Raw genomic sequence first — 10,194 nt, forward strand, 5'->3', positions numbered from 1 at the left:
GAAGCATAATCATGACCAGTGCCGCGTCTGCTCGGTCAATCGTTTGGGTTGTGACCAGGTTCGCAAGGAATTGCAAATGCTGTTGAATGAAGGTACCATTGAGATTCTCCAGAATCGCAATGTGGATACAGTTGAACCCGAAGTGAGTGTCATCTCCCCGGTGTTCAAATTGCCTGAGCCAGTTGTTATTCGCTACAATAGCAACAAGCCTAAGGCTTCACCTTCTTTGATTATCAAGCCAGCCGGCCCTGTGCCGTATTCATCTGATAAAGCCGTACCTTTCCGGTACAATCCTGTTGCTGTCCAGGATGGGGTTGAAGTACCTTTGCCTTCCACTTCCGTGACCACTATCGCTGATGTTAGTGGGTTGACCCGCAGTGGTCGTGTCTTTTCTGCGCCTGCTAAGGCTGTTGCTTCTGAATCTGTTGAGCGTCCTGTGGGGACTGCTGTGAATGTTCAGAACCCGGCACTTGATGTTGCCAAACCCTCCTCGTCTGTACAAAAGACTCCTGTTTCTTCAGATGGCCCGAGTGGCATTGTTGATGAAGAATCTGATGAGATGCTGAGGCTCATCAGAAAGAGCGAGTATAATATTGTAGACCAACTTCTACACACGCCCTCCAAGATCTCCATTCTTTCTCTATTGCTGAATTCAGAACCCCATAGGGAGTCTCTGCAGAAAGTCTTGGACCTGGCGTACGTTGATCATGACGTCACCCTGGAACAATTTGATAGCATCGTTGCAAACATTACCGCTTGCAACACCTTGAGCTTTTGTGACGCTGATCTCCCTGAGGAGGGAAGAGACCACAACATGGCCTTACATATATCCATGAATTGCAAATCTGATGCAATGTCCAATGTGTTGGTGGACACTGGATCGTCCCTTAATGTATTGCCGAAATCCACACTCTCTCGTCTGTCATATCAAGGTCCTCCTATGAGGCAGAGTGGGGTTGTTGTTAAAGCTTTTGATGGGTCGCGCAAGACCGTGATTGGGGAAGTTGACCTCCCAATCAAGATTGGACCAAGTGATTTCCAGATCACTTTTCAAGTAATGGATATTCACCCATCATACAGCTGTCTCTTGGGCAGACCATGGATTCACGAGGCTGGCGCCGTGACATCCACCCTACACCAAAAGTTGAAGTTTGTGAAAAACAAGAAATTGGTTGTAGTAGGGGGAGAAAAGGCTCTCCTGGTCAGTAACTTGTCTTCTTTCTCGTACATTGATGCAGAGGATGAAGTTGGAACTCAGTTCCAAGCTTTATCTATTGATAAACCAATCGAGAAGAAGTCTCCTTCATTCACTTCCTACCGTGATGCGAAACTGGCCATTGAATGTGGTGCAGTTGCTGGATTAGGGAAAGTGCTTGAACTTGAAGATAACCGTTCCCGGGCTGGCATTGGCTATGGTTCTGGGGCATGCAACGAGCAAGGTCTGTTCACCAGTGGAGGATTCATCCATGCTGATCAACCTGCAGAAGAGGAAGCTGCTGCTATCATTGAAGAAGAAGATGCAGAAGATCTGAACAATTTTGTTATTCCTGGTGGTGTCTGCCACAATTGGGTCGCTGTGGATGTTCCTACAGTTATCCATAGATCAGAGTAATTGTTCATTTTGTTTAAAACCCTTCTCCCATGCCAAAAGGAGAAGTGATGACATTGTTGGCAAAGCATATATACAATGATATTTTCATTCAATTTTTGCATTGTCAAAACATTTGTTTTTCCTTTGTTTTCACTTTTTGCTTTTCTTTATGAAATCAGTGATCACAAAAAAACCATAAAAACAAAATAAAAGCTGTAAAAGCAACATTTTTCATCTGCATAATGATTTGCTTGCTTAAATTCTGAAGTTTTTCTTAACCAAAATCATTATGCAGGTTGATCCTAAAACCCATTGAACATAATGATCCAACGCCATCTCCCAATTTTGAATTCCCTGTATTTGAGGCAGAAGAAGATGACGTTGAAGAGATCCCTGATGAGATCACCCGTCTCCTTGAGCACGAAGAGAAGATCATTCAGCCGCATCTCGAAGACTTGGAAACAGTCAACTTGGGATCTGAAGATTGTGAGCGCCTGGTGAAGATTGGGGCACTTCTTGAAGGGTCTGTTAAGGAAGATTTGATCAGCTTGCTACGAGAATATTCAGATATCTTTGCTTGGTCCTATGAAGACATGCCGGGTTTAGATACAGATATTGTGCAACATTTCCTGCCTTTGAAGCCTGAGTGCGTGCCTGTGAAGCAGAAGCTCAGAAGAACTCATCCAGATATGGCAGTGAAGATCAAAGAGGAAGTTCAGAAGCAAATTGATGCGGGGTTTCTGGTGACTTCGACATATCCTCTATGGGTGGCCAATATTGTGCCTGTTCCTAAGAAGGACGGAAAAGTCCGTATGTGCGTTGATTACAGAGATTTGAATAAAGCTAGCCCAAAAGATGATTTTCCTCTACCACACATTGACATGTTGGTAGACAATACAGCTAAATTCAAAGTCTTTTCCTTTATGGACGGATTTTCCGGATATAATCAAATCAAGATGGCACCAGAGGATATGGAGAAGACAACATTCATCACACCTTGGGGAACATTCTGTTATCGAGTGATGCCCTTCGGTTTGAAGAACGCCGGAGCCACGTATCAACGAGCTATGACTACCTTGTTTCATGATATGATGCACAAGGAGATAGAAGTCTATGTTGATGATATGATTGCTAAGTCCCGAACGGAAGTTGAGCATATTGAGCATTTGTTGAAGCTTTTTCAGCGTTTGAGGAAATTCCAGCTTCGTCTGAATCCGAACAAATGTACTTTTGGAGTCCGTTCCGGCAAGTTGTTGGGTTTTGTGGTAAGTGAAAGAGGTATTGAGGTTGATCCTGCAAAGGTCAAAGCAATACAAGAGATGCCCGCACCCAAAACTGAGAAGCAAGTCCGAGGTTTTCTTGGCCGCTTGAACTACATTTCCAGATTTATATCCCACATGACTGCCACATGTGCGCCGATATTCAAGCTCCTCCGGAAAGATCAGTCTCATGATTGGACCGAGGATTGCCAGAAAGCTTTCGACAGTATCAAGGAGTATCTGTCAGAACCTCCGATTTTGTCTCCGCCAGTGGAAGGAAGACCTCTGATTATGTACTTGACAGTTCTTGAAGACTCGATGGGTTGTGTACTCGGTCAACAAGATGAATCAGGGAAGAAGGAGTTTGCTATATACTACCTCAGTAAGAAGTTTACTGATTGTGAGTCTCGGTACTCTATGCTTGAGAAGACGTGCTGTGCTTTAGCTTGGGCAGCTAAGCGTTTGCGCCAGTACATGATAAATCATACAACTTGGTTGATATCCAGAATGGATCCAATTAAGTATATCTTCGAGAAGCCTGCTTTAACTGGGAGGATTGCCCGTTGGCAGATGCTGTTGTCTGAGTATGATATCGAGTATCGAGCTCAGAAAGCTATCAAAGGTAGTATCTTGGCTGACCATCTAGCGCACCAGCCAATTGAAGATCATCAGTCTGTTCAGTATGACTTCCCTGACGAGGAAATTCTGTATTTGAAGATGAAAGATTGCGATGAGCCTACACTTGATGAAGGTCCAGAACCTGGTTCCAGATGGACGATGGTGTTTGATGGCGCTGTTAATCAATATGGAAATGGAATTGGGGCAGTAATTGTTAATCCCCAGGGTTCGCACATTCCATTTACAGCAAGGCTAACCTTCAAATGCACGAATAATATGGCGGAGTATGAAGCCTGTATTATGGGACTTGAAGAATGCATTGATTTGAGAATCAAGTATCTTGATGTCTATGGTGATTCAGCTTTGGTTGTCAATCAGATCAAAGGTGAATGGGAGACAAATCAACCAGGTCTCATCCCATACAGAGATTATGCAAGGAGAATTTCAACTTTCTTCACAGAAGTTGAATTTTATCATATTCCTCGAGAGGATAATCGGATGGCAGATGCCCTTGCTACGCTTGCTTCCATGATTGTTGTCAGATGGTGGAATGATGTCCCCAACATTACTGTGATGCGCTTGGACAGACCCGCTCACATATTTGCAATTGAAGACGTGAAAGATGACAAGCCTTGGTATTTTGATATCAAGAATTTCCTCCAGAACCAGGTCTACCCGCCTGGGGCATCTGTGAAAGATAGGAAAACTTTGAGAAGGTTGTCAGGCAGTTTCTACCTCAGTGGTGAAGTGCTGTACAAGAGAAATTTTGATATGGTTTTGCTCAGATGCGTGGATAGACACGAAGCAAACCTATTGATGACTGAGGTCCATGAGGGTTCATTTGGTACTCATTCCAATGGACATGCCATGGCTAAGAAGATGTTGAGAGCAGGCTACTATTGGCTGACAATGGAGTCTGACTGTTGCAAGTATGTGAAGAAATGTCACAAGTGTCAAATTTATGCGGATAAGATTCATATTCCTCCGACACTCCTGAATGTGATTTCATCACCATGGCCTTTCTCTATGTGGGGAATCGACATGATCGGTATGATTGAGCCGAAAGCGTCCAATGGACATCGGTTTATTCTCGTAGCAATTGATTACTTCACCAAATGGGTTGAAGCCGCGTCATACGCGAATGTAACCAGACAGGTGGTTGTGAAGTTTATCAAGAATCAGCTGATTTGCCGTTATGGTGTGCCAGAGAGGATCATTACTGATAATGGATCCAATCTGAACAACAAGATGATGGATGAGTTGTGCGCTGAATTCAAGATTGCACACCATAACTCCTCTCCTTACAGACCTAAGATGAATGGGGCTGTTGAAGCTGCTAACAAGAATATCAAGAGAATTATCCAGAAGATGACTGTCACTTACAAAGATTGGCATGAGATGCTGCCATTTGCTTTGCATGGATATCGTACGTCTGTACGCACTTCAACAGGGGCAACCCCTTTCTCTCTTGTTTATGGCATGGAAGCCGTTCTCCCAGTAGAGGTGGAGATCCCATCAATGCGAGTCTTGATGGAAGCCAAGTTGACTGATGCTGAATGGATTCAAAGTCGTTACGACCAGTTGAATTTGATCGAAGAGAAGAGATTAACTGCCATGTGCCATGGTCAGTTATATCAGCAAAGAATGAAGAAAGCATTCGACAAGAAGGTCAAGCCTCGTGTGTTCCGAGAAGGTGACCTTGTGCTCAAGAAAGTTTTGTCTTTCGCGCCCGATTCCAGGGGCAAGTGGACTCCAAACTACGAGGGTCCATATGTTGTTAAGAGAGCCTTTTCAGGCGGTGCTTTGATGCTTACAACAATGGATGGGGAGGATTTCACTCGTCCTGTGAATTCAGATGCAGTCAAGAGATACTTTGCCTAAAAAAAAAGTATATGCAAATAAAAAAAAAGAATGAAAAAACAGAATAGCTCGCTAAGTTGAAAACCCGAAAGGGCGGCTTAGGCAAAAATGAGCGTCTCGGTGGAGAACCCGCAAGGGTAATCCAGGCAAAAATTAGAGACTTGAAAAAAAGAGATATATTTGCATCCCGCTAGATTGAGTACCTCACCCTGGGACAATCTAGGCAAAAATTAGGGTTTTGGCAAGTAACTGCATCCTGACAAGACTTTCTGGTTCATCAGTTGTCATTTCGTCAGAAGATTCTCGATTCGTCGTCAACCGAAGCTTCGGATACATTGAGATTCAAACTGGTAGAGAAAGGATCATTATGTTCAATGTAGCCCTCTTCCAATATATATCACTGATTTCAAATTTGTACAGATCTATGGAGTCTTGCCATTTGCAGACTACCATTCTATCAAATCAATTTGAGCTTTTTTATCCAATTATTTGCACTCTTATTTGTTTCAATTCAACAAATGTTTTGCATGTTTTAAATTGATAAAATATCATTGTTTAAACAAATCAATTTTTCAAAATTTTTGTTCTAAACAAAGTGAACATTCACAAGATTGAAAGGATACTCAAGAATATCTCAGTGCTCTCCCGAGGGTGGCATGATTTCCAACAGGTAAGACATTTGTTCCTATTCCTGGTTTGGTGGTATCTTCTTTCTTCAGATCTTTGTTGAGGTTGTTCCTCAGACAGAGTTATTGTTGGGGCTGTTCCCCAGTACAGTCGCAAGCGATGTGTTGTTGAAGACGTCGTTTCTCCAGCAGCAGTTTTTCCCTAGCATGGGTATTTTATTGTGAAGTTTCGGTGGTTGATGGTTTGTCATCCTGGTGCCCGTCACTTTCTCCAGTGGGTCGTATACCCCGGACTTTATTTGTCTCCTCAGCGCAGTCATGAGTATAACTATTGATTGATACTCCCTTCGGAGTCGCGAGTAAAGCTGTTATTAATATCCCCACCAGGGTTGCAAGTGGATTTGTTACCGCTTTCCCCATGCAGTGTGCCAGCAGGATTTGTCTGTTTCTTCAGCACGTTTGTTTTCTTTTGAAGACTTGGTAGGTCAGTGGTTTGATACCCGGTACTTTACCCCTTCCCCGGCGAAGTCGTCTGCGGAATTGTTGCTATCGCTCCATCGGAGTTATTCTCTCCAGCAGAGCAGGATTTATTTTCCTACTCAGTGGTTGATTTGGGTTGACATCCCCGTTTTGCAACCATCTTTTCCTCAGCTTAGTCTGCAGATTGTTTGTTGTGGCAGTTTCGCCCGTTGAATACTCCTTCAATCCCCAACATGGTCGGATGATGGCTCTAGCCTCCAGTGAACGGATTGATTTCCTGACTGTTTGTGATCCCCAGTAGAGTGGCTTATATTGCAGAATCTACTTGTTGTGATCAGTTTGTTGTGTATTCTCCCCCAAGTGGAGTGGTTCGTTCCAGAATCTACTTGTTTGATCTGTCCTCCCTCAGTGGTTGTTCCCAAGAGAGTAGCCGACAGTTTTCTCCAGTAGAGTTGCTTATGCAGTTAGATTCTATTTGGATGATATCATTCTCCCTCAGTGGATTGCTCCCCCAGTGGAGTTGTGTGGATTTGCTTCTACAGCAGTTTGTGCAATGCACCCTTTTGTTTCTCAGATGACACTGGGATCCCCTGCAGATATACTTTGGGACCTCTCTTGTTCCCCTACAGATTTGTCTTGGTGGCTGTCTTGCCCGTTGTGACTTTCTGTACCCTGATTGGGTTGTTTCTTGATATTTCTGATTCTCTGCTTCTTCAGCAGTACCTGCAGATCTTTGCTTTACAGCATGTAAATCTCCGCAGATTGGCTCTCCAGCTGGTTCTTTTTTTCCCCTGGAAGTATAATACCGGACGTTTAGTTCCTGAACCTGTTTGTGTTAGAATTGTCTGTTTTGTCAGCATTCATCAAACATCAATCACGCATATTCATGCATATTCATAAACATTCAGATATTCATGTTGCATTTTTCGCCATATATCTTTTGTTTGTCGTGTCTCCTGCAACGGGTGATATAGATCTCTTTACAGATCTACCCAAGCAGATGTCGGGTGTTTAAAATCTCTCCATATAGAGTCAACCCCATAAGCAGAAAATGTCTGTCTTTCCTTCTGCAGTTCCCCACTGAGATTATCCTCGTGGATGACGGTTTTTTCCGTTTCCTCCCAACACATATATTGGGATGGATTTTCCTATTTGAGTTATATCCTCATTAGGACGTGTCTTGATTCAGTCTGTCTTTTCGGATCGTTCCCGAATTGACTATTTGTCAATGTCTTGTGCTTCCCAGTGGGTTGTTCCCCAGCGGAATGTTTTTGGGCCTCTACCCTCATAACCGGTAGTTGTAAGTCCTATCTTTCCTGGCTTTCTTAACAAAATTTGTGGTTATACACCTTTTATTCTCCAGCCAGAGTTTTGGTTTTCTACCCTACCCGGTAGTTGTAAAATCCTATTTTCCTGCTCTTCAGCAGTTGGTGGTTTGTTATAAACCCTATTTTGGTTTCCTGTGCGGATTTATGATTTGTTCTATCCCCACGCGGAGTTTTTGGTCTTCTACCCCGTATTCGGTAGATGTAAACCCTAATTTTGTGATTATCTTCATTCAATATTTGATGATGATTTTCCTTTGCTTGTATAAGTTTGCTCAGATCAGCACTTATATCCTCAGCAAGTCTTTTGTGGATAATTGCCGTATGCTAGCAATTTTATCCCCAGTGGGTCTTTTCACCGTATGCTCGTGATTTGTTCCCTGGATCATTGATTCTTTATCAATGCATCCCCAGCTAGTCTTCTGTCGATGATTGCCGGATGCTTGCAATTTATCCTCAGCAGTTCGCCTTTCATTTACCCTTTTGTCGGTAATGTCTGTTGCTCTTGTTGATTGGTCATCATTATATACCTATTTTGGTATCCCGATGCCTTTCGGTTCGGTTGATTTATCCTTTGTTAACCCAGTAACCGGTTTTGGATAATCTTCCTTGCGAGTATATTATTCACGGTCTGCCGGTAATGAATAATATATCTCATGCACTCTTCAGTCGAAACCTTTTGTGTTTCCCCAGTCGAGTAAGGTTCGTTATTTCCCTTTGCGGAGTCGAATATTTTCTTGTTGTTGGATGATTGCCGGATGCTTGCAATTTATCCCTTTGAGTTGTCTTTCGTTTACCCGTATGCTTGGTATCGATTGTCTCTCTTTTTGGTTAAGTCACCTACTATATACCCAGTAACCGGTATCTCTGGTGTCTTTTCCTTTCGAGTATATTATTCACGGTCTGCCGGTAATGAATAATATATCTCATGCGCTCTTTAGTTGGAATCCTTTGTGGATTTTCCCAACTGAGCAAGATTCGTACTCTTTGTAGAATCGAATAGCCATCCTTTAACCAGTTTGGGTTTTGGATGATGAGTGTCTTGGAAGTGAAAACCAATTCACGTTTTCGGTAGATCACCTATTATATACCCAGTAACCGGTATCTCTGGTGTTTCTTACCATGCGAGTTTATTATCTACGTTCTGACGGTAATAGATAATATATCTCATGCGAGTATTCTTATCCACGGTCTGCCGGTAATGGATATTATATCTCATGCGCTCTTTGGTTTGTGTCCCCAGTTGAGTAAGATTCGTTTTCCCGTTGTGGATTCGAATGTCCATCCTGTAAGTCGATTTGCTTTTTTCAAGCCCTCCTTTCGGATGATGAGTGTTTTGGAAGTGAAAACCAATTCACGTCTTCGGATTTTATCCTATAAACAACCCAGTAACCGGTTCAGGATAATTTTCCATTCGAGTATATTATTCACGGTCTGCCGGTAATGAATAATATGTCTCATCTGAGTATTCTATCCACGTTCTGACGGTAATGGATATTATATCTCGTTCGCTCTTGAGTCGATCTTTTGATTGTTTTCCCCTCAGAGTAAGATTCATTTTCCTTGTGGATTTGAATGTCCATCCTATAAACAAGTTTGCTTTTCCAGCTTTCTTCAGGATGATGAGTGCTTTGGAAGTGAAATCCCATTCACGCTTTGGTCGGTCACCTATTATATACCCAGTAACCGGTATCCTTGGTGTTCCCTCCTTTCTGCTCCCTATTATGACCTCGGTCCCCCTGTGGAGTCAGATTTTCCTGAGTTTGTTACCCGTATGCCTGGTAACATCTCATTTCTCTATTGCTTCCCCAGTGGAGTTTTCTGTTGCTTCTCCCCAGGAGTCAGCTTGTGTTTCTCCAATGGATTTATTTTCCTTTGGAATTATCTTTTCCCAGTGTGAGTTCTTCACTCCCCAGTGAGTTCTCCAGTCTGTTTTCCTGTTGTCCTTAATCGGAGTCGTGTCTTGTTCACGCTATGTCAGTTTTGTTTTTCCCAGTTTAGAGTCGTGTATTGTCCACGCCCTTTCTCTTTCTTTTATTATCCCCATAGAGTCTTGTTAGAGTCTCTGTTCCTGGTGAGTGTATTACTCCGATGGATCGTCTTTTCTTCTGTGCGAATCATATTCCCCACAGAATTTGCGTCTTTTGCATGCATACATCTGCATCATGAGGTCTCTTAGGGACCAAAATTTGTCTCATTACTGTTATTTAAGTCCATTCTACCGCGTCGATATGAAGATTTCTAAACTTCACTTCTCCGGCTAGAATGACCTTAAATAGGGGCATCTGTAAGACCCCAATTTTGGGCCCTAAGATCCCTCATGGCCCATATCATTCATATCATAACCTCAAGGGTCATTGCATGCCTTTGTCCCCTCCTAGTGGGTTGGTTTGCTTTGTGGGTTTGTTTCTTGATCACCAAGCATACTTTGCATT

The sequence above is a fragment of the Lathyrus oleraceus genome, chromosome 6, assembly GCF_024323335.1.
Source record: "Lathyrus oleraceus cultivar Zhongwan6 chromosome 6, CAAS_Psat_ZW6_1.0, whole genome shotgun sequence".
Lineage (NCBI taxonomy): Eukaryota > Viridiplantae > Streptophyta > Magnoliopsida > Fabales > Fabaceae > Lathyrus > Lathyrus oleraceus.